The 26,393-nt window shown below is 41.2% G+C and overlaps 1 pseudogene; it reads right to left on the bottom strand.

Moving 5' to 3' along the window:
* Nucleotides 1-878: 878 nt before the first annotated feature.
* On the bottom strand, nucleotides 879-23,575 carry LOC127206154 (protein MIX23-like; annotated as a pseudogene).
* Between the last annotated feature and the right edge of the window lie 2,818 nt (nucleotides 23,576-26,393).

Genomic DNA, 26,393 nt, shown 5'->3' with positions numbered 1-26,393 from the left:
TGCCACCACCTACCTGCCTTATAGAACTAACAAATATCACAAAAGTAGATGGATGCTTTAAAGGCTTTGATTTATTTACCCAGGTCTTCTGTGCGCACTACTGGCCATGCTCCTCATCCCGAAATCTCTCCTTTGCCTTCGGGAACACTTCAAGCTTCTGCCTCTCCTCTTTCCCTTTCTTATGTCCCCATTCACAGGCTCCCTTGTGAGCCCAAGATCCAATCGTGAGGCCTTGAAGAATTGCCATCGATGCATTTAAGGACAGAAAGATAACGCAGTAATTTCTGTAAAGCTTTGTGCCCTCTGATCACATTCCTTGAAAGCTAGCAGCAGAGTATACTGTTTCCAGTTCTTCATTTTTAAAGTTTTTTTTTAAATATGTGTCTGTGTAAGTGTATACCGTGTGTGTGTGTGTGTGTGTGTGTGTGTGTGTGTGTGTGTGTGTTGCCAGCACAAGCCAAGAGTTGGTGTAGGACCTCCTACTCCTAGAGTTATCAGCTCTTATAGGCCTGAGAACCGAACTCTGATCATCTGAAAAGCAATGAAAATTCTTAACAGCTGATATATTTTCCAGCACCCCCACACACACACACGTACACACCTGTGTTTTTAAGTTAATTATTTTTACTTGTTCAAATCCAAATCTTACACAATGAAGCTTATTTGTTTCTTTTTTTTAAGAAAATTATTTTAATAGTTAAAAAACATTTTTATACAGAATCAGTATAAAATAGCAATTGGTTATTTTAGAATTCTGAGACTTAAGGTCTTGGCTAAATGGGGCTACAGACACCATCCTCAGACGTTCGGCCTGCTGATGTCTGTCATGCTTAGCTGCTGATATGACCAAGTCTTTAAAACAAAATAAAAACCTCTCTCTACTCATTCTTTGGAGGCTTGACCTGAATTCAGCAGCATTTGTTAAACACCTTCCAGCTACTGTCATTTACCACTTCTTCAACATTTAATTCTGACTGCGGCCATTTTGGCTTTGTCTGCTCTTTCCTACGCTGCTTTAATAACGTCAAGTTGTCCAGATTCTTTTCTCTCTCTTCTCGGAGACTGTTTACTACTGCTGAGGCCTGGGCTGTACAGTTCTATATAATTTGGGCACTACTGACAAGAGCTGCCATCGAGACTCATTAGGTTTGGCTGGCATCAATTTTTTCTGCAAAGGAAGTTGTTGAAACCGTTGTGTTTAATTCATGTACTATGCAGTCATCAATTGTCCTCATCACCTTGAGTAAGTAATTCCTGGACCTTGGTAAACTTTACACAGTTCACACGGCTTTATGATGTTACTTACCTCATATATGTTTTTTACCAAATACTTTCCTAAATGCTAAAAGTATTAATATAACATTGAACCTGCTCTCTTAGACACTCAACATCTAGTACACTCTAGACTGAAATGCATCTTAAGTGCTATAATATGTGACCAAATGAATTATTTCATTGAATAAATTCATAAATTAACAATAAAACAAAGCTGTTAATAAAACTTTTTAAAATGTAAGTGCTGGCATTTATAATTATTAAAGACCATTTTCCTTTAAAAGATAATTGTAAGATATGGGGAAGGATACTTCATACTCATCAAAGAAAAAATCCACTGATATCAGGAACAAGACAAGGCTGTCCATTCTCTCCATGTTTATTCAATATAGTAATTAAATATTTAGCTAAAGCAATAAGACAACTAAAAGACAGCAATGGGATACAAATTGAAAAGTAACAAATCCAAGTATCACTACTCACAGATATTATGACAGTATACATAAGTGATCCCCAAAATTCTACCAGGGAACTCCTATAGCTTCTATACACCTTCAGCTAGGTGTCTGGATAGAAGAGAAACACTCCTCCATTGCTAGTGGGAATATAAATTTGAATAGTCACTATGCAGATCAATATAGCAGTTCCTTAGAAAAATGGAAATCAATCTATTTTAGTTATATCACTTTTGGACAAATACTCCCTCCTACCACAAGGACATTTGCTCGTCTAAGTTCGTAGCAGCTTTATTCATAATACACAACTGGAAACAACTTACATGTCCCTTGACCAAAGAATGGATAAAGGTAGTTTGGTGCATTTACACAATGAAGTATTACTCAGCTGTTTAAAATAAAATGACAATGAAATTTGCAGGCAAGTTATGCAACTAAAAAAAAAATCACACTGATTGAGGTAACCTGGACCTAGAAAGACAAACATTGACTGTGTAAACTTATAAGTAGATATTGGCTGTTGAGTAAAGGATAGTCATACTACAATCCACAGACCCAGAGAGGCTAAGTAAAGAGGGCTCAAGGGGGGAACACATGGATCTCCCTGGGAAGGGAAATAGAGTAGTTTTTTTGGGTGGACTGGGGGAGGGTGTGGATGGGAACTCAAAACAATCAGTGGCCCTACTATATACTGTATACTATATACTGTATAGTACATACTATACAAATGGGCTGAGAAAGAAATCAAGGAAACAACGACCTTCACAATGGCCACAAGTAATATAAAATATCTTAGGGTAACTCTAACAAAGCAAGAAAAAGACTTGTATAATAAAAACTTCAAGTCTTTGAAGAAAGAATTGAAGAAGATATCAAAAGATGGAAAGATCTCCCATGCTCATTAATTGGTTGGATTAACAGGGTAAAAATGACCATCTTACCAAAACCAATCTACAGAGTCATTGACATCCCCAATGAAATTCCAACACAATTCTTTACACATCCAGACAGGACAATACTCAACTTCATATGGAAAAACAAAAAGCCTCAAGATAGCCAGAACAATCCTGTACAACAAAAGAACCACTAGAGATATCACCATCCTTGATTTCAAGTTGTACTACAGAGATTTAGTAATAAAACCTGCATGGTATTGGCATAAAAACAGACAAGTTGATCAATGGAATTGAATGAAAGACACAGACATAAATCCAGACACCTATGGACACCTGGTTTTTTTTTTTATAAAGAACCCAGAAATATACAATAGAAAAAAGAGCATCTTCAACAATGGTGCTGATCTAACTCAATATCTGCTTTTAGAAGAATATAAATAGCTCCCTATCTATCACACGGCACAAAACTCAAATGAAAGTGGATCAAAGACCTTAACATAAAACCATATATATTGAAACTGATGGAAGAGAAAGTGGGGAATAGACTTGAGCTCAGTGGCACAAGAGACAACTTCCTGAACACCAATAGCTCAGGCATTAATATCAACAATTAAACGGAACCTCATAAAATTGAAAAGCTTCTGTAAGGCAAAGGACACCATCAATAGGACAAAATAGCAGCCTACAGGATGGGAAAGGATTTTCACTAATTCCACATCTGACAGAGGGCTAACCTCCAAAATATATTTTTAAAAATATATTTTTAAAAACTCAAGAAATGAAGTTCAATTTCACTCAAGCTGGGCACCATACCTTCTTCCCTATCACACAGTGTAGCTCTTCATCGTCTTAATCAGTACCCTACATATCCCTTCAGTCTGTGGTCCTGCTTCCATTTCCTTGTACATTTGATAAAGCCATAGCCCTGAGAAAACCCAGTTCTCCACGTTTACTGGAATGTTATGCCTTTACTGTTACTAGCTATAGACACTCTTCCAGTGCCACCAAAAAAAAATGTGCAAGGCCCAGTGAGAGCTTGTGAATATATGGTGGAAGACAGGACTGTTCCAGTGGCTTCTATTTCTTCAAAGAAGAATAGATCACAGCAAAGAGAATCAGAAAGATGAAAATCAAGGACCAGAAATTTGAAGAAGAAGAAGAAGAAGAAGAAGAAGAAGAAGAAGAAGAAGAAGAAGAAGAAGAAGAAGAAGAAGAAAAAGAAGAAAAAGAAGAAGAAAAAGAAGAAGAAGAAAAAAAGAAAAAAAAAAGAAGAAGAAGAAGAAGAAGAAGAAGAAGAAGAAGAAGGAAGAAGAAAAAGAAGAAGAAAAAGAAGAAGAAGGAACCAGAGGCAGTTATCATGCAGAAGGTTGTGGTACAAAAGAAACTAGGTAACAGTTCGGCCACTGTGAGTACTAGTTTATGACAATGGACTGATAGCACATCAGCTTTCAGAACAGTGCACTTGCACTATGTAGCTCAGGTTTGGGCATATAGGTATATAGTGGCAATGGACCACTACAGGATATTCTGTCAGAAATGCTGTGAGATGTATTCATCCTAACATATTCCACAGAGGCTCTGCATCTACTCTACTTAGTTCACCTGATGGACAGTCTCTCAGGAGGAGACAAGACTACTACAACAGTGGAAACTTCATTTCAGCCTGAGACTGAACAAATGAATATATGACAGAGATAAGTTCAGATCTTAAACCCCTGATGTTTTCTGTCTCCCTTGGATGATCCCAATTCTAGCCAAGAAAAGTCTCCATTATTAATACACACCTCTCCAGAATAACAGAGAAGCAAAAAAGTTCCTTGTTAAATTTCAGTCAAAATGACCGTGAATTAATAATTTGACACTTCTAAAAGTAAATGTAGTATTTTAAATGAAACCAGTACCTCTGGAGCCCAGAAAGAGCTGTGGGCTGTGGAAACTCCAGTGTCTGTGACTGACGGCTCACTGGAGACCACACAGCCTAGAAAACAAGTACATCTGACCTCAGGTTCCCAGGCCAACCCACAGAAAGTTCCCCAGTCCCAGAAGGCATGGGAACACTCCAGGGACTGGCTACAGCACACCCTGGAGAATGGCAATTTCTGACCTCCAGGGTCCAGAGAGAGCTGTGGTTTGCTAAACCATCAGGATCTCACATTGTCCTCCGACTCCTGGAGGCAAGCTGGCCCACTGGAGCAGCTCTCTGCTCCGGTATCTTTCCGCCTGCTCCCCATTTTACCTCGTTCACAATCAGGGGACCCAACAGAGATAGTGAACTCAATAGATGTGCCTGGCCTTCCTGGGTCATAAACAGGAAGCCAAAGAGACAGTGATCTCAGCAAAAGTGAGTAGGGCCAAGACCAAATCCCCATTGTCTAAACCTACCCTAAACCATCTGACCATCAGAGACCACCAAAACAGCTAACACCAGAGACATCACAGCTTAAGAACACAAGCAACAACTCCCAGGACCACTTGACACCACCAGAAACCTACAGTCCCACCACCATAACAAGCCCTGAGGATAATATCACATCTGACACACAGGAGAAAGATTTCAAATCTGAGGTTATAAAAATGATAGAGGCCTTAAAGGAGGAAAATAAATTCCTCAAACTAGAACAGGATTACACAAAGAAAAATATGAAAGAATTGAACAAATCGCATAAAGAAATTATTGAAAGACAGGAAGCTACAATCAAACAGAAGGAAATGAATGAAAGGATGCAAGACTTAAAAATGGAAATAGAAGCAATGAAGAAAATGCAATCTGAGACAATCCTGGAGATGAAAAACTAGGGAAGAGTACAGGCTCTACAGACACAAGCATCACCAACAGAGTACAAGAGATGGAAGAAAGAATCACTCATTTTTAAAATCTCTAATATAGTAGTCTGCTAATCTGAATCAAATTTCATAACCTTCAAATTTTACCACCAAATAAAGAATATTTTGAACTAGGATTGAATCACATGATATCTGTGTTACAAACACACATGTACTCATATTTTAAACAAGAGTTTGAACTTAAATTTTAAACATCACATTCAACAAGAAAATTATAAAATCCTTAGGTAAGAGTTCACGGATATATGCTAGAGGTGCAGTTTCAATACATTTATTAAAGAAACATTGTTTTAAATTTTATCTGTTATAAGTTTAGTACTATTGGAGATCTGATTCCTAAGTTGGTTCATTTCATTTGCTGTTTAGAATGGTTCCGGCCTTAAATTATGATCTTAAGTTAACTATTTGTTACAGATGTTAAAGTTTTTAGCTATAGCAAATATCCAATAATTTATAACAAAGATATACAGAACATAATAAATTTATACATTTAAAACCAATCAGAAACAAGCATGTAGTAAAATAAACAAAACTTTCTCTTTTTTATCAATTTATTCAAATTATATCTCAATTGTTATCCCTTTACTTGTATCTTCCCGTTCCTCCCTCCCTCCCGCTTTCACCCTATTCCCCTCTCCTAGGTCTGTGACAGAAGGGGTCCTCCTCCCCCACCATATGGTCACAGCCTATCAAGTCTCATCTTGGTAGCCTGCCTATTCTTTCTGAGTGCCACCAGGCCTCCCCACCAAGGGGAAGTGGTCAAATATGGGGCAACAGAGTTCATGATAGTCAGTGACATTCTCCACACAGCCATAGATTGGCTAGATTTGAGTAGGGGTTCAATATTTACTGCATGTATTGTCCTTGGTTGGTGCAGTAGTTTGAGCAGACGACCCCTGGGTCCAGATTCGCCCATCATGATGTTCTTCTTGTAGGTTTCTAGGACCCTCTGCATCCTTCTGTTTCCCCATTCTCCCATACTTCTCTCACCTAGAGTCCCAATAGGAGGTCCCCACATATATCCCAATCTCCTGGTAAGTGAATACTTTCATGGGACACCCCTTTTGGGCTAGTGTTCAATTATAAGTAAGTATATACCTTTCTAAACTTTTTTTCTAACTGTTGTTTTAAGGGAGGAGCATCTTGCTGCCTGCCTGGTTAGCATATTACAGTTCTTATTAATTTTCTAGCATAATTTTAAAATAATCTTACATCTAAATATTAAATGCTAAAGTCAGAACCTGTAGAAGATAATAGAGAATTAGGACTATCTGAGTTTTGTATCCTGCCTAGGATGTTTCTGCAAACAAGCCCCTGTTGAAAATGCACAACCCCCATAGTAAAAGTTATGCAGAGCCCATTGCTAAGGAATCCATGGAGTGACCAGGACTGAAAAGGACCTTATCAGTGGCTTCATTTGGTCACTGCTTACCACCCAGTCCCCAGAAAGACTCATCACCATTAGCTCCCATGGTTCAGCCACCTATTTCTCCCTGTTGTGGGTAGTGGCCCTGCATTCACCATGTTGAGGATTCTGGGCTTGCTGGAGTTCAGTGCACATCATTAGGAGTTCAGGCAGCCCTGGGCTTATTGCCAGTTTGATCTAGGCAGGAGACTCCCAGCCTGGCTCCAAGGACAGAGCTAATTTATCAGTTTTTGCTGTTTCTTTTTCTTGAAAATCTTTTAAATGAGTTAGAAATGGCCAACAGATGACGTTAGCCTTTTTTCTCCCCCTCCCCCAGAATATAAAACATAAAATAGTATTTAAACAAATTTTCTTGTGGACAAATAGATTGAGCTAGAAATGACCATAATGAGTGAGTTAACCCAGAATCAGAAAGACTCAAATGGTATATACTCACTTATATCTGCATACTAGCCCAAGGGGCATGTCCCATGAAAGTCTTCACCTACAAGGAAACTGGGACAGAGGGGAGGACATCCTATTGGGACTCTAGATGAGAGAAGCATGGGAGAATAGCAAAGTAGAAGGATCCAGAGGTTCCTAGAAACCTACAAGAAGAACATTATGATAGGCAGATTTGGGCCCAGGGGTCCCGCTCAAACTATGGCACCAGCCAAGGACAATACAGGCAGTAAACTTCAAACCCCTACCCAGATCTAGCCAATGGACAGGACATTCTCCACAGTTGAGTGGAGAGTGGGGTATGACTTTCACATGTACTCTGGTGCCTTATATATGACCATGTCCCCTCGAGGGGGAGACCTGGTGGCACTCAGAGGAAGGATAGCAGGCTACCAAGAAGAGACTTGATACCCTATGAGCATATAAAGGGGGAGGAAGTCCCCCTCAGGCACAGTCATAGGGGAGGGGAGTAAGGGGAAAATGGGAGGGAGGGAAGAATGGGAGGATACAAGGGATGGGATTACCATTGAGATGTAACAAGAATAAATTAATATTAAAAAAAGAAAGAAAAGAAAGAAAGAAAGCCTGAAAAAAAAAGAAAAAAAATTTTTTCTTAAAATTATCCATCGTGAGGGGAAAGGGGATTGTCACAGTTTGTCATTAAATCTAGAGGGGTAGAGGCAATCTGTCCCATCGTCTGTCCAAGTCTCAGTCAGATAAAAAGCAACAGAGAGACATAAACATCAGAAAAAGACAAGAGTAACAGAAAGTGCACACCCAAGAGCCGATTGGAAGGAAGATTGAAAATGGGATACTGGCCCTACACTGTGCTGCGGGAACAGCTCACCCTGTTCCTACACATGAACCACCTTAGGTTCTTCACAAAGGGGCACACTCTGTCCCCACCCTAGGAATCTGGAATGTCTTCCAGACTCCTATGATCCTGGCCCTCTGGCCTGTCCGCTCAGCTGACTTGATCACTACCTGTACACAATTATCTCAAGACCACAAAGTGAAAGTAAGACTGAGAGCAACAAACAACAAATAACAAACACAATACTTACAACAGGCTTAGACTCCTATTGGGTCAGGGGACTTGAGCGTCACAGGGATTCCCAGCCAATGCACCATACGTTATGCACAAATTTTGAGAGACTCCCTGAACAGACCAACCAAGAGCCAAGTCCAAATGCAATTGCAAGGAAGTCATTATCACAGGTTCGAACCTGGGACATACCTCCTATGCACTGACACAGCAGATACAAGGAAGTGGCCTCAAGTCTCAATTGAAAGGGGCTTTTATTGGTTTTGGACAAAGAAATGGGTTTTACAGTATATGATTGGATGACATTTGGGCAGAAAAGCTGCAAGCAGGGAGTTACAAACCTTGGCATTTTGTGGTTGGGTAAAAGGTGTAGGGGCAAGTTAGCCTACAGAAAAGATGGGTTGAAGCAGTCATGGAGGCATTAAAAACTTTGGCCTGGCTTCTCCTAATTGGTTGTTGCTATGTGCCAGACCACCTGCTGGTCAGCTTGACCCGCAGAGAGTATATTTGGACTTTCCCAAGGTGAACTGATTGTGTTGCTAGGGAATATTTTTCTGTTTAGACTACTTTGTGGTTTTTCTGGAATCTAGGTTCAGCCTTTGGCCAGGTTTAACACAAAATGGAGTTTCTTTTTCAAAATGGAGTTTGTCTGATCCTTACATACCCAGCCAAACTTTCAATCACCATAGATAGGGAAGACAAGATATTCCATGGCAAAATCAAGTTTAAACAGTACCTAGTTAGAAATCCAGCCCTACATAAAATACTAGAAGGAAAACTCCAAACCAAGGAAGATAACTTTATCCAGGAAAACAAAGGAAATAAATAACTCCACACCCACAAAACTAAAAGAAAGTAAGCTTAAACACACACTCTACCACTACCGACATAAAAAATAAAAAATAAAAAGAACCTGAAGGAGAGATAAACCTGTGTTTTGGGATTCCAAGTGTGGGATCGGAACGGTCTTCTGAGAGAACAGGTGAGGTTAATTCACTAGAAGAGCAACCACCTCATTCAGGAGCTTAATTGTTGCCAGCTGAAAAGATCCTGTGAACAGACTCTGGGAGGAGATATATAAATGAGCCCAGAACTGGAGGTGGGGCCTTTTGGAGACTTAGAATAGTTTTGGCTGTTCATCGCTGCACTTCAAGACGCTCCTAGAGATAACCGCTCGAGGGAAGGCTTCAGGGCTCCGGTTCCTGCTGAGGTTCTCGGCTTTGGTTACTCTAGGTTTCAGCAGAAGAAATCCTGCAGGTTGCACCAGGAGAATCATTCCTCAGAACTGATATCCTTACAGTTTTGTTATTGTGTCCATTAATCCTCATTTCCTATTGTTTTGGTTAGTCGGGTTATAAGTGACATATGCTCGGTCACCAGGTTGCTAATAAAATATATTAGTTAACTTATTTGGCCATGTCCCCTTGATGGGGAGGCCTGATGGCACTCAGAGGAAGGATAGCAGACTACCAAGAAGAAACTTGATACCCTAGCATCATCTTCAAGGGGAGGAGGTCCCCATCAGTCACAGTCATAGGAAAGGGGAATGGGGTGAAAGAGGGAGGGAGGAATGGGAGGATGCACGGGATGGGATAGCAATTGAGATGTAATATGAATGATTTTATTTTTCAATAAAAATTTTATATATATATATATATTGATTAAGCCTACAGGAACCAATAACCACTGGTCATTAATATCTCTCAAGATCAATGACCTCAACTTATGTCCACTCTCTCTGTATTGCTTCAATATAGTCCTAGCTAGAGCAATAAGACAACTAAAAGAGATCAAGGGGATACAAAGTATCACTATTCCTGGATGATACAGTAGTATACATCAATGACCCCCAAAACTGATAAACACTTTCAGCACAGTGGCTGGATACAAAATCAACTCAAAAATATCAGTAGCCCGGCTGTATACAAATGACAAACAGGCTAAAAAAAGAAATTAGAGAAACTACACCCTTCACAACGCCACAAATAATATAAAGTATCTGGGTGTAGCTCTAGCAAAGCGAGTGAAAAGTGTGTATGATGAAAACTTCAGGTCTCTAAAAGAAACCAACTGAAGATGTCAGAAGATAGATCTCCCATGCACGTAGGTCATAGTACAGTTGGCCATCTTACCAAAAGCAATCTACAGATTCAATTCAATTCCCATCAAAATTCCTACAAAATTCTTTACAGACATTGAAAGATCAATTCTCAACTTCATATGGAAAAAAGAAACAGAATAGCTAAAACAATCCTATACAATAAAAGATCTTCCGGAGGAATCTCCATCCCTAATCTCAAGCTGTATTATAGAGCAACAGTAATAAAAACAGCATGGTACTGGCATAGGAATAAGCTGGTTGATCTGTGGAATCAAATTAAAGACCCAGAAATAAACCCACACATCTATGGACACTTGATTTTTGACAAAGAAGCCAAATCCATACATGGGAAAAAAGATAGCATCTTCAACAAATGGTGCTGGTCTAACTGGATGACTACATGTAGAAAATGCAAATAGATCCATATCTGTCACCCTGCACAAAACTAAAGTCCAAGTGGATTAAGGACCTCAATATAAAACCAGACATAATAAATCTGTTAGAAGAAAAAGTGGGGAGGAGATTTGAACTCATTGGCACAAGAGACAGGACACCAACAGCTCAGGCCCTAAAATCAACAATTAGTAAATGGGACCTCATGAAACTGAAAAGCTTCTCCGTAAAACAAACAAACAAAAAAACAAAACAACAACAAAAAAAAAAACCACTGTCAACAGAACAAAATGACAGCCTACAGACTGGGAAAAGATCTTCATCAACCCTACATCCAACAAAAGGCTGCTATCCAAAATATACAAAGAATTCAAGAAATTAAACACCACCAAACCAAATAACCCAATTAAAAATGGGGTACAGAGCTAAACAGAATTCTCAACCATGGAATATCAAATGTCTGAGAAACACTTTAAGAAATGTTCAACTTTCTTAGTCATCAGGGAAATGCAAATCAAAATGACTCTGAGATTCCATATTACCCAATCCAAATGGCTGGGATCAAAAATTCAAGTGACAGCACATGCTAGCAAGGATATGGAGAAAGGGGAACACTCCTCCATTGCTGGTGGGAGTGCAAATTTGTACAGTCACTTTGGAAATCAATCTGGCACTTTCTCAGAAAATTGGGAATAGTGCTACCTAAAGACCCAGCTATTCCACTCCTGGGCGTATACCTGAAAGATGTTCTACCATACAGCAAGGACATTTGCCCAACTATGTTCATAGCAGCTTTATTTGTAACCTGGAAACAATCTAGATGTCCTCTAATATTATGGAGATCACAGCGACAATATTTTGTGTATACTTAAAGTATTTGTTTTATTTTAAACGGAATTCCTAGCAAATGAGCAATTATTTCTTATTTTTGTCCTATTTTTAACATACACATTTATATTATTACACATGAATAAAATAAACTACATGCAGCTGGAAGATCCACGAGACAATCAGGAATGTAAATGTTACATTCATAGTGATTTGGCTATTTGTATTTGGCAAACTTGAAGTAAACATCTTTCCTATCTTGTTGGGTCTAAGTTTCTGAATGAAAATCAATATCTATCATATCTCATCTCTATCAACTTTAAACATTTATCCGGACCTAAAAACATCTTAACTCCTAAACAACTAAGCTGAAATTTAAGACTAAACTCTCTGGTCTTCAACCTCATCAGAGACTTGAGAAGGGATAAAACTTAATTACCAGAGTTAGCCAGAAGTGCAGGGTAGCAGCTTCCAAAATGAAGAAATGACTGAGACAGTTTGCTGCCTGAACACTATCACACTGGAGCCTCATCTTCAGCCTTCTAGCCCAATATATCTGACAGACATATCTGCGAGGCAGAAACTATTGAGGACTTGCTTACCACTGACCCTGTCTGCATCTAAGCTTGCCCGTTTTTTAAGGCAGAATTCTGTCTGTGGAAGAAATGAGGACGTTTTGCCCAGTGGCTTGTTTGCCACATTTGGAGCCAACTCCATAAGGAGGTTCTTTGATGCTCATCATCTTCTTTGAGGTCAGCTGGGTGTTGCCAAGAGTTAACTTGTCTTGTCAAAGACTCTTTAGAATAATTTTTTAAAATTTAAATGCCATATTCTGTAGGTCTCTGAGGCTTTTGAAGACCTTATTTAACTATTTTACCTTACATATCTACAGAATCATCTGTTAGACCTAGGATATATATTCTTGCGATAAAATTAGACTAGTATTTGACATGACCATGATTTGTTCTACTAACTATTAGCTTGTATTACTTAATTATCCTAAATAGGCTGCAGCACCACTTTCAAGGTACTAGAAGTAAACCTTGTACTATCATTGAGTTGTATGGGTGTAATACCTCATTTTAGAGTAGAAATATATATATATATATATATATATATATATAATGTGTGTGAAGAATAATCTTAGATTTGAATTCTATACCAATGTATCAGAATTATGCATTTTTTGCATAAATATACAAAATTCTATCCCAATGAATTAAACATAACGTTTTTTTGTGAGTAACAATTAAGGCCTTGAGCTGAGAAGTAGATTCAATAATCTACCTTTTGTTCTATCCTCCATCTATATTTCTATATCCTCTTTCTTTTCAGCTCCTATCTCCTTACCTATGAAAGAAAGATAAAGGAAAAGAGAGACATCCCTCAGTCCAACCTAGTTTTCTCTCTGTATAAGACCAATAATAACTTATAACCAACTCCTGAAGAAAATAAGCATCTGTCGACCAAGAGAACAAACAAAACCTACCCAACCCCGCTTAGAGGAAATGGGAGGTCATTCTCTTAAGGTTTCTTCAGGCTGATTTTAGGGCAAATAATCCCTTTGAAGGGGTCCCAAAAAATTGGGGGAAATGGTTAAGCAAGCCAGGGATAGCATTTGTGGTCCATCTTCCAAATGTTGAGAAATTCCAGGCTTAATAGGATTCTGGTGTGTGACAGTCTGAACTGCTTGCTGGGCCAATTGAGATCAGAAGCTTTCTACAATGCTGTCCTGGAAGCCTTCCTGTTCTGAGGGGTAACAGCAACTGAGGCGCCTGGGGCTGGAACATGGGGGATGAAAAATGTCAGCGTCCAGCATGCTGAGAGGAATGAATCCTCTAAAGAAAGAAACAGAAGAGGATATCAGAAGATGGAAAGACCTCCCATGTTCGTGGATCGAGAGAATCAACATCATTTCTTATTTTTTAATTTTATTGCTTGTTAGAAACAACTTAGGTCGACTAGGTGTAATTTTGCACTTTGGACACTAGAGGGCAACAAAGCATCAGCACGATAGCCTAAGAATTCCTTTGTGGACCACCACGCAGACATTTTTCTATAAATGTGATTCAGTCAATGACTTTTCCCTCAGGATCAATGGTATATCTTAGCTATAAATATAGAAAGTATGTAAGTCTTTTCTGACTAAAATGCATTCATGATTTGCCAAAGTGTATTTTAAAATAATCTTATTACGGTTGTATTTTTCCCCTCTGTTATAATATCATAAAAACAGATCAACCAAGGAGGCGTGTTGCATCAGCTTTCTCACAAATGTTGTAGTTTATTAGTCTTACTGGTATATTTCCAAGTTAATGATCAAGTTAAAACCACTGCTAGGAACACCAAGCCAACTACAGCTGTGGAAAGAATAAAAAAAAAAAAACCCATGTTATTTCTCTGTGAGCAGCATATCTCTGCAGCATGGAATTTTATAACCCTTGTTTATATCAGTCCCTTTGGCTATGTTTCATAGAAACAGTATCCACATGGTCATAAGGTTTCAAAATGCAACTGCAGCCAAGTGTTTTATATTAAACCATTATGTTGAGAGAGAAGAAAAGCTTTCCTAATCAGAATGTGTTCTTTAAAGTTGGCCTGGAAGCCTCTCTCCTGCTCACTTTCACCTTGGAAAGGCATCAATTGCCATTATTTGTGGGGCACCCACTGGATCCTGAACTTATGGGTATTTGGAAAATAATGTTTTTTGGTTTCATTATGATTGGTTGGGGGTTTTTGTTTGTTTTAATTTTGTATTAAGCATCCTCAGGATGCTATGGAAATTTACCAGAAACTGGGTGATTTTAAACAACAGAAGTTTACTCTCAGAGTTCAGGAGGCCAGAAGATCAAAATCAAGACGGTCGGAATCGGTTCCTGTTAGACTCTGAGGGAGAAAGTACCCCTCAACTTCCCCTGGTCTCTCGTGGCTGCCATAAATCCTGGCTCTCCTTGGGTTGTGGCTGTACTGTTCTGATCTTTGCCTTCATCACACATGGCACTCACTTGGTGTGTGTCTCTCTCTTCACATGCCCAAGATCTCACCACTGGATTTAGGGCTCACTCTAATCCGTTGTCACCTCATCCTAACTGATTGCATCTTCAAAGACTCTATTTTCAGGTAAGACTAAATCCCGAGGTTTTGGGTAGACATGAGTATTGAGAAAACTTGTTGTTGTTGTTGTTTTGTTCTGGGTTTTTTGTTTGTTTGTTTGTTTGTTTGGAGGGGTTGTTTTGTTTTGGGGGGGTTTGTTTGTTTGTTTGTTTGTTTGTTTGTTTGAGACAGCCTTGCCTGTCCTGGACTCACTCTTTAGACTAGGCTGGCCTCAAACTCACAGTGATCCACCTGCGTCTGCCTCCCCGGGTGCTGGGATTACTGGCCTGTGCCACCAAGCCCAGCTAGGAAAGCCATTATTAAACCCAGCACAGAAGTAAGGCTATTTTATTATTTTCAAAGAAAATAATGAAAGAGGAAACTAATGCTTTCCTTGATGAGAATAATATGGACAAGTGAGTGTTTTATTTTTTAGAACAGATACATCCATACATATACTCAAATAAGTGGGGTTTTTATTTTTACTTATGTATTTATATACTTATTTATTGAGACAGGCTTCTTGTTGTGTATCCCTGGCTGACCTGAAACTCATTGTTTAGACCAGGCTGGCCCTAAATTCATCTAGTGTTCCCTGTCTCTGCCTCCCAAGTGATGGAATAAAAGTCATGTGCCACCATACTCACTCAGATTCTATTTTATTTTTAATTTCTTGCATTCATATTATTCATTGCTTGTTCTACAGAGGTTTCCAAGTATCTTACAAAATAACTAATATATGTTGTATACAATATGAAGTTAACGCTACTCACTGTCTACAAATAGTATATATTTTGTATTAACCCTGGAGGATTAGTAATGATTCAGGTAGAAAGGATGATACAGCAAAATCCTAACTATGAGTCAAAAAAAGTTGTATCTATAAAAATCCACCTTTACCTCATTAAAAGGTTGGCAGGCGTCAGATACAGTGATGCACTGGGAGAGGCAGAGGAAGGCAGATCGCTGTGAGTTTGAGGCCAACCTGGTTTACAAAGCAAGTCCAGGATAGCTAAGACACAGAGAGACCCTGTCTTAAAAAAAAAAAAAAAAGAGGTTGGCAGGGAACATCTCAAGTATTCTTCCAGCTAATGTGTGTTTTACTTTGTTTTATAAGCTATTAAAAAAAAAATAGACCAATTGTTAAAATTTCTATTACACACTGAATTGAAAATAGTATTTATTTATAACCACAAAATAATCATTTCTTGACTCTTCACCTGTAGAAAACACCACTAGCCAGTCCCCACTTAAGGATTATATTCAAATGAAGTTTGGGAGCCAAGTTCTAATCTAATTCTGATTCATAGTACCCTAGAGACATCAAGGCACGAAAACACGGGTGATGGGGGAAATACAGTCATGAGTCACTTAATGCAAGTGAAACATTGAGAAAAAAGCATGATTGAGCATCGTTGCCATGTAAACATCACAGTGTTCTCACACAAACCTGGATGTGGTACGGTTCACCACACACATCGGCTATCTCATTTAGCTATGTTGAGTGTGTGAGGTCTGTCTGTTGTTAACCAAAACATCGTTATGCCACATGTGATTCTATAATCAGCTTATCATCATAAACGGAGGCAATGCATCCCCTCCTTGGGAGAGCCAATTTTTTTATGGCAATGAATTGTTTTTAAATATATCACTAAGTAATGGAGATTGCATAGAACGGTTTCTAAGTTCCTAAAGCAACTGAAACAACAGGGAGCTGTTTGCCAACTGTTTTGTTAAAATGAAGGCGCGAATACCAAAACACAACTCAGTTGAGGTATTTTCAGGAACAGGAGGAAGCTAAGCCAACAACTAGCCCAACTTATTCGCAACCATGAATGTTTTTAAGTAGCTGAGCTGTCTGTGGACACCGCACTCCTGTCATCCCAGCTACTGGAAAGACTAAGACAAGAAGGAAAGGAGAAGGGGAAAGTGAGGTAAAGACGAAGGAGTGAAGAGAAACCGTATATCCTAAATGAAAACTTGCACGTACTTAGGACAGATGTCCCAAGTAAATGTCTCTCTGTTCTTGCATTCTGGAGTCCTGAAACTGCACCATCACTGCCGCCGCCCCAACGGCCACCAAACGAAAAGGTTCCAGGATCATGAGTGAAAAGCACAGACAGCCAATGAGTAAGTCCCTGTGAAAGCAGAGGCTAGCCGTCCCCCAAGAATCTGTGTTCCTCATTCCTTAGTGCTAATGTTTCTGAAAAGCGACAACCAGGATGGGACCCTCACTCTCTGGCCTTGGTCACATGCACATGTAACATCCAACTACATGGAGTGAGCAGATGCGATGTGTGACATTTACAGGTCAAAGCTTTTGAGGAAGCAAGGGTGGAGCCAGGAAAGTGACTCTGTGATAGAACTCATTCTTAGCATGTGAGGCACTAGAAAAAGTGTAAGAAAAGAGGAGGATGCGGGGAAGGAGGGAGGAAGGGAGGGAGGAAGGGAGGGAGGGGAAGAAAGAGAGGGAGAAAAGGAAGGAAGGGGGTTTGCTTTATGACCAGACAGAAGTAGAAGACACCAAGGTCCAAGGAGCTACTAGCAGTCCTAATGGGAAAAGCCTCGGTCTCCAGATGTCAGAAAGCACTACCAAGTGGGAACACTCCATTCAACTATGATACAAAGGAGGAACAAGCACATGTATTTCAAAAGCCATTGAAACTTGGAGGTTTATTTGGGTAATTAGCATTACCATGAGCACCCTTCCCATGTACGCAGCTCCTATGGACAGCTTTCCCATCACCCATGAGAAAATCGACTATAAACATAATATTCAGAATCTCCTTAAGCCTTCCTAGATCTGTCCTATTCTTAAGTATGATCAACAATGAGATCTCAGAAAAGAAAGTAAGCAGAAAAATCAACACAATGCCAACCCAGAATACCAACATGGAATCAGGAAGAAAAATTAAGCTGGGCACATGCCTTTAATCTCAGCACCCAGGAGGCAGAGGCAGGTGGATCTCTATTAGTTTAAGGTCAACCTGATTGACATAATGAGATCCTCTCTCAAAAATAAATTTTAAAAAATATATAACTAAACATTAAAAATTTTTTAACTAGTGCTCATAAAGTTGTAAAGGTATTTCTGTCCACGACTCTAGAATGTGTTCTGTCCACAACTCAATCAATGCAAAGACTCACTAAAGTCATTTTCAGATTTATACCTACTCAGAAATGTCCTCTCCCAACAGCTTTTTCCGTTGAAGAAACTTTTGGAATGTTCCAAAGGCATGAGGCGCAAACCAACAAAGAGGAAAATAAAGACCAGAAGTGAGCATGGCCCCAGAGTTTATTCCAAAGCAATTCCAGATGTCAGGTATGCAAGTTTTCAGGCCAGATATAACTGGAGCAGAAGTCAGCCAGTCCCAATATAATGCCTTCAAGAAGAAAGCGGCAATACAGTCTGCGTAAAAGATAAAATGTCTGTGGACTGATAGCCCAGTGACCTGATGAAGAGAACATGTTTCCCCTTAAGACAAAGGAAAGATATACAACAGAAATTGTATTTGAAAGTCATGATACAAATTACAAAGCCACTTAAAAATGTGCAATCATTTTAAGTAAATTTCCAAAATTAGGAAAGATGGGTTTATTTAGTGTGGCCATCAAAAACCGTTTCTCTATGACTCCATAAAAAAGGAAATGTGATTCTTGCACATAGTGTGCCCAGACAGTAAACAGTAATTAGTCACAATAATATAAACTAGGGGAAGGTATTTTCTAGGCTTTCTCTACCTCGCAGGAAAACATCCAATATTCCAGAGTACCACGCCATCAATGATAACACATCATTGGCCTTGGATATTTTCAAAGCCAGAGATACCAGTTATCATCCATGTGACTGATTTTCTCCTATCATGACAACGTACCTGATAGGAACAACTTAAAGCTGTATTGGGCATGCTTTTCAGGGTGCAATCCGTCACACGGAGATGGCAGAGCAACTCCAACCATGGTGACAGGCGTGTAGCAGGGCCCTTCACAAGGAAGCAGCCAGGGATGCCATTGTCCCAAGAGCCCGCCTTCAGGAATTTACAGCCTCCTGCTAGATCCTACTTCCTATTGGTCGATAACTTCACAAAACAGTGCCACCATGAGGACCAGATGCATGAGGCTGTCGGGGACAGCTCACACTCAGACCATAGCGCATGTCTATCTAAAAGATCAGCTGAAGCAGGTAGCCGAGTGGCACAGAGAAAATGTGCCGGGCCCATAACCCAGAGGTTGATGGATCAAAACCATCCTCTGCTACGTGGTCCACACCTTTAATCCCAGCACTGAGGAGGCAAGGACAAGCAGATCTCTGAATTCGAGGCCAGCCTGCTCTACATAGCAAGTTCCAGAGTAGCCTAGGGCCACCTGAGAAACCCTGTCCAAAAAATCCGATGAAATGACAAACATTTGGTGGTTTTGCTTCCTGATAGATATCTACATGGGCTTCACAGTATTCCTATATTAGCCAAAATAGTCACTATATGGACGCCAGGGCTCTCTCTTTATCTACCTCTCAGCTACTAGAGAATTCACCTAGTATTTTACCATTCGACCTTATCTTCTCCCCACTGGGTCACGTGGGTTAGCTTAGCCCTTCTATGGGATCGCCAAAAGCAAGTACAACATGCCAAAGCAAGCATCTGTCACTAAACAGCAGTAGATTCGATCCTCTCCAGGAAAACAATGCTTCCTGCCTCAGGAGCAAGGCAGAGGGGAGGGAAGGGGGGCGGGGCAGATGGTAGGGGCTCAAGGGGCTTCCTCCCTTCTCATGGAGCCCTGTAGGACTCTGCTTCTTGTGAAGTGCTGTCAAGAAAGAGAGCTGGCAAGAGAGCTCTAACGATAACAGCATATGAGACCCACAAAGAGGTCTTTGTGATGGTTTTCCAGTCTTTACAAAACCCAAGGGCTGAGTCATTTACTCAGCAGTCAACCCTGGCATCTGATACAAATGCCCTCGCAGCCCCTAGCAAGCCAGGCAGGGGAATACAGGCAGGCCCTGTCAAGATGCAGAAGAGAAATCCGGGTCCTCAACACTTATGTGTATGCCCAGAGGACAAGAAAGAAAAAGGGAGTCAGTGCCAAAGAACAAAAGCTTCTTGTATGCCCAACGTATCTTTAGGATGTGAAGAAGGGTGTCGCCCTGGCAACAGAGATCCACATATTGCAACAAAGTTAAGTGACAAGCTGTCCAAGGTGATTCTTTATAAAAAGGACCAAAAACATTATTTGTAAAATACTAGATTTTGGAAAATGGCCTAAAGATTATATAACAGATCCTGATGGACAGAGGTATGTATGTTGTTAATTATGCTTATTAATAACTAACAAATTTGGGAGAGTGCTTTGCAGCAGTGGGGCATGCATGAGGTTGTGGGTTCAATGCCCAGCACTCAAAACAAACAAGGAGGAAGAAGATGAAGGGAAGGAGAAATATCTGTTATAAATGTTAGAATTTTTCAGAGATTTTTTTAGTGTGTGTGTGTGTGTGTGTGTGTGTGTGTGTGTGTGTGAATGCATGAGCGGGTGGGGGGCGGGGTAGCAATGAAGAAGGCCAAAAGGTGGCACCAGATTCCCTGGAGCTGGAATTACTGGCGGCTGTGAGCCACCTGACATGAGTGGTAGGAATCAACACAAGCCCTCTGCGAGAACAGCCAGTGCTCCTAACAGCCGAGCCAGCTCTACAGCCCCGGTTTGGGAATTAATATCGCACCATCATCAGCCCTTGAGGGCTACTGTCCCGAGTCATTCTTGGTCCCTGAAAGAAAAACCTGATTGTCATATATAAACTTAACTACCCTGGCCCTCAACTTTCTAAAATAGTGAGACAATATCCTGAAAGATCACTTCTCTTAGCTATTTTAAATGTCAGAACTCTGCTCCTGCGGCCCTCACATCTTCCAGTGCTGTGGAAACAGCCTTTTAATGGTGTCTGTAACTAGGAGTTACTATGAGGCCAGCACACATCTCTCACCCTCCTCAGCCTCGACTCCACCCATCCTGGTATCCCAACCAAAAGCCTGGGAGTGATTCTCATCCTCCCTCTCCCTCCCTTTCCCTTCCACTTCCTACTGACCAGGACTCAAAAATACATTGTGAGCTTTTCACATTCCGTGGCCTAATGGTAGCCCAAATCAGTCTTATCTCACATTCGGCAAATAATAATTTTTAAAATACAAATAACGAAAGCCTCCTAATTCTCACTGCGGATCGGGCACTCTTCAAGTGCTTTATGCGGATTACTGCGTTTCGTCCTCTTACAACTCCATAAGAGAGTCTAGTACATTCCCACTTCAAGCTGATGAAACTAACGCACAGAGAAGTTAAGTAACTTGGCCAGAGTCACACAGCTAGCTTTGTGGTTAACCACGATTGTAAACTTGATTAAACTGAGAAGCAACCAGGAGAGACTGGTAAAGAACACTTCTGGGTGTGTCTACGAGGGTGTTTTCTACAAGGATTATACCGAACGGGGACCTGACAGGAGTGTGTAAGAACCATTCAGTCCTTGGTGGGACATTCTTTCTGGGACTCTGCTTTTTGGTGGCCATTAAGTGAGCCACTTTGTCGTTGCCTTTTCCTGCGGCAGCCGGCCAGTAGACTGAAACCCCAGAACCGTGAGACAAAATAAAGCTGTCACGCTGGTGTCAGGCATCTTGTCATAGGAGCAAGAGAGTGACTAATTCACTGAGGATGTGACAGTCAACAATCAGGCCCTAACTGGTCCTTTGCTGTTTTTCTAGTCTGATTTCAACAGCGCAGCCCGAGGCTTGCTGTGTTGTCCTATATGGGAATAGACACTCTCCTAAAACAGAAAGAGAACAGCTTTGTTCTTCCTAGCCTGCTCAAGTCAGCACTACACACATGTTCTTTCTCAGAACCTTAGGGCAAGTCCTTTGCTGGCCCCACCCCCCACCCCATGCAGTAGTATCATTTCAATAGTGAAAATGCCCAGTCTGGCATGTTAGTCAAAACCCTTAACTTCCTTTTTAGTGAATGCTTCCTCTCCAAAATCCTCTCAAACTTGCTTGGACTGGTGGCTTCTGTGGTAGGAGCCATCTCCTGCCTTCTGGCTCTTCTTCCACTAAATTCGCTCTACTGACCTTTGACCAGCCAGGGGTGGAAAGAAAGCAGATATGAGCCAAGAGTGCCTCCCACGAAAGGCACAGCTGTCCTGCAGTTTTGATACACTCTGCCCAGAAATTAAGGTAGCTCGTTTCTGAGACAGGATTTATTGATAGCCTAGGCTGGACTGGTCTAGCCTAACCCAGGTCCCAAGGCATGGACCCCAGCTGGTCAGGACCATTTAGGAGCCGCTTGGGCTTTCGTCTGTAGCTTCGTCTGGCATGTTCCATGCAAGTGGCAGAGCCTCAGCCGTAGCGGGACACTTTCCGCTAAAGCCATTCGCTGTGGGTAGAAAGCCTCGTGAGTGCGATTCATTTTCAAACGCCCCCAAGTGTGTAGTCCTACCAAGAAGCTCATCCCTTTGGGCTTCCAGGGAAAGGCTGCTGTTACTTTCCAAGCAGTTCCTTCATTGAACCCCGGTAAGCCATTTTCCCAAGCATCCCTGTGACTCAGAGGGTACCAGCCGAACTCTCCACACGATCAATCGATCCCAATAGTCTCCATCGCCAGGCCTGAGGCGAAGGAAAAGCACTGTGCCCATTCCTCAGTCTCACAACCAAAAAGCACTCTTTCCCTAGGAGTCTTCCCAAACTCTTCTTCAGCTTCAGCTCACAAGGCGGGCAGCTCTAACAGGCAGGGGGACAAGGATCCTCGGAGTTGTGTGTTTGCTTGTTTGTTGCTAGGGCTCTAACCCGAGTCTCACACGCTGGGTAAGGAGGACTCGCCCCCGAGCCACACGCCCAGCCTCACGGGTTTAGTTTTGTGTTTCTCCCGTAATTGTTTTTATTGCTGATCTGGAGCAAACGCTTGCTGTGGGATACGTAGGTAATTGAGACCTACCAGTGAAGGCGGGCCAGAAAGAGCCCTGTTTTAATATCCTCTGAGAAATACTCGTCATTCCATGTCTAGGATGTCGCCTTGCCTGCCTGCCTGCCCAGCCTCATCCCATACCACTCTTCCTGCGCTCGGCCACACCAGTCTTCTTTAGGGTCTTGGATTCTAAATGCTCTCTCCATCCTCAGGGCATACGTATTCACGCATTCATGCAATATCCTCTGCACACTTTTTTTTTTTTTTGCTTTTTTATTGGGAAGGCTCAGTTTAAACATTACCAGCCTCTGTCCCATTCTTACTTGTACATACTACTTTAATTTACAGCATTTCTCACACGTTTACTAATTTGTGCTCATATAGCCAAAGAGTGGTCCAAACTATTAGCTAAAGCTGTTCTATTTTCCTCCTGGGCATATAATTGAACCACATTTCCCAGCATCCCCTGTAGCTGGGTGCAGCCATTTGACCACTCTAACCAAGGGAACACAGCTTCGAGGACTGGCCTGTGGAATCCTGCAACGTCTTCCATTATTTTTTTGGTTGATCACCTTCATAAGAAGATTCCAGATGCTCAGAGGAGTATACGATCACAAAAGGAAGGCGATCTCAGTTAATGGTAAGGGGTAGGTGCCCAGCGTAGTCAAGGCACCAGTAATGGCCTTGTTGAAACATTACCTGGGTTAAGACCCAACCCTTCCCTGGGTTAAGCCCCTGAGGCATCTTCTTCTTTGAGACCTGCTCTAGGGCTGGAGAGCTGGATTAGCAGCGAAAGAGCTCTTTCTCACCTTGCAGCGGACCTGGGCGCCGTTCCAGCACCAACATGGTGGCTAACAAGCTCCTGTAGTCCAGTTCCAGGGCATCTGACACCCATGAACTTGCCAATAAATGAAAACATAGGCATTAAGGGAAGGAGAGGGCAATAAAATGCATGCTACCAAAGCGGAAGGAGAAGCCCTGGGGAGGAAAGAGTGTCCTAGGAACGGGAGGAGGGGAGCCTGTACTAAAACGCCAATAAAGAAACCTGCAGTTCTGTATACTACTTAGTTTTTGTTCTTAATTGGCAGATTCGGTAATGATAGTTTCGAAAATATTAAACCTCCATGCTGTGGAGGGTGGAGGGCCAGAGCTCAGGAGACAGCTGCAGCAATACAAGCACTTCCCTCCAGCGAGCAAAGCCCTGAGTACAGTCTCTAGCACCACAAAACATGAAATGAAAAGTAAGTGAAAAATGAAACACCAATCACGAAACACCAGAGCCTTGTCCAAAACCCTTGCACACCTTCCTAAAACATAAAATAAAATATAGATGCTCTTCATGGCTTCCTGCTCCTGGCTACCTCTCTGGCTTCATTTTCTTTTGTTTTGTTTTTTGTTTTGTTGTTGTTGTTATTTTTGTTTTTAAACTACTCCCTCAACTGCTTCCTCTATTCTCTTTGTTCCTTGAAAACAATACTCAATCCCTGCCACCTGCTGGGCACTGCTCCCCCTAGAATACTCTCCCATCACATCTGCCCATAGAAGACAACGTTATTATTCCTTAGAAGCCTTTCTGGACCAACCTATCAAAAAACACACCTTGTTCCTCTCACTGTCCCCCGCTTCTGCCACCGGTTTATTCTGTCTTGCTTTTCTTCATTGCGTTTGTCACTGCTTAATATCAGCTACGTTCCTGTTTGTTATTTGTGTTTAAACCCTGCCTCACTTCACTTCATAATGTAAGTTTCACAGAATGCAGGACCTTGCCTTGTCCTCTCCTGTCTCTTTGAGCTGAAGGTGAGTGGGAATTCTCTCTCTCTCTCTCTCTCTCTCTCTCTCTCTCTCTCTCTCTCTCTCTTCTCTCTCTCTCTCTCTCTCTCTCTCTCTCTCTCTCCTCTCCTCTCCTCTCTCTCTCTTCTTTTCTCTCTCCCTCTCTCAATATATATATATGAATAAACAAATGAAATGAATTCTTAAGTGAGCATGAAGCCTTACTTACAGTTTTGGACATAATTTAGGAAACCCCAGAGTTCCTTTTACTTAGTGTTGAGTAACCTTGGAAGAGTTGCCTCATCTGTGCCTTAGTTTGTCCATCTGGAAGATGGAAGACCTAACTCACTGAACGTAATATCTAAGTCAATGAATCCATGAAGTAGTTCCCATGCCTGGTACACAGTTAGAGTTTGACAACTGCTTGCTGACATGGCTCTCATTGCAGAACGAGACTTTCTGGAGTTGAAGCTAACTAGGCAAAGGAAAGGATGTGTCCCACCTTATAAAGGAACCCTTAAAGTCATAGCAAATCAGATCCTACAGAACCAGGCTCTCATGGAAACAGCACAGGCACAAAGAGGTCACAAACAGGCCACATTTAAAATGTTCTAGAGCACACAGCTATGCACCCCTCACTCCTGACGCTTATCTGGAGACAGGTACATCAGTCTTGCTCTGGCCCAAGCTTGTCACATTAATGCAAGACAGACAAATGTGGCCCAAAAAGAGGCTCTACAAATTAAGGTACTTGGCTAATTAGCACATGCTAAAGACGTCACTAAAAACAAAACTGAAAGTTAAGGCAAAACACTGGATACTTTTGACAAAACTTGTTTTCAAATCAGTTACTTATTGATGCTTCTTTTCCCAGATATGCAAAGAATATTTTCTTTCTTTTTTTTTTTTTTTTTTTTTTTAATTCACATCACTGCTCTGGTGTTTTTGCTTCAAGTCTTAGCCATCAGTATTCTGCCACAGTCTCTTCTAAGCAAACGGACTTGCCAAGCACCTCTCCCACGTGCAACCACTCATCTCTCTCAGCATTTGAAAGGTGCCAAAAGAAAGGGTCCCCCTTCTCCCTCAGTTAACAAAACAGTCCCCAACTAGCTGTTTATAAAGATAGCCCTTATGATTTAAAAGAGTATTAAAAATTAGGAATGTTAGAGACTGGAAAGATGGCTCAGTGGTTAGGAACACTGGCTGCTCTTCTAGGATCCAACCCCCAGCACCCACATGGTTGGTTGCTCATAACCATCTGGAACTTCAGGCTTGGGTGTTCTGGCGCCCTCCTCTGGTGTCTGGGGTCACTACATGCACATGGCGCAAAAAACAAATATAGGCAAAACAGCCATACTCGTATAATTAATTTATGTATTTATGTTTTTAAAAGGATAAAATTAAGAAATCTAATGATAGAGACATTGCATATGCCACTGTAATTTCAGATTGAGAAACCATAATAAATAGAGAGTAAAGAATTGCTTGAGACATTTTATGTTATAAACGCCCTCATTTGTTATAACAAGTCTTCCTCATCTACCTATTTAGTCCCAGAGTAAAACTAGTCATTTTTACAAACCATTGTTTAAAACATATTTTTTAACACATTTTTATTGAAAGATAAAATAATTCCTATTACATCTCATTTTCTATCCCATCCCATGCATCCTCCCATTCCTCCCTCCCTCCCACTTTCACCCCAATCCCCCTTCCCTATGACTGTGACCAAGGGGGACCTCCTCCCCCTGAATATGGTGCTAGGGTATCAAGTCTCTTCTTGGTAGTCTGATATCCTTCCTCTGAGTGCCATTGGGCCTCCCCAACAAAGGGACATGGCCAAATATGGGGCACCAGAGATCCTGTGAAAGTTAGTCCCCAGTCTCCACTTAAC

This window comes from Acomys russatus, chromosome 23, assembly GCF_903995435.1.
Source record: "Acomys russatus chromosome 23, mAcoRus1.1, whole genome shotgun sequence".
In the NCBI taxonomy this organism is placed as follows: Eukaryota; Metazoa; Chordata; class Mammalia; order Rodentia; family Muridae; genus Acomys; species Acomys russatus.
The sequence above is the reverse complement of the archived record's forward strand: the minus strand, read 5'-3'. Positions and strand labels throughout refer to the sequence as shown.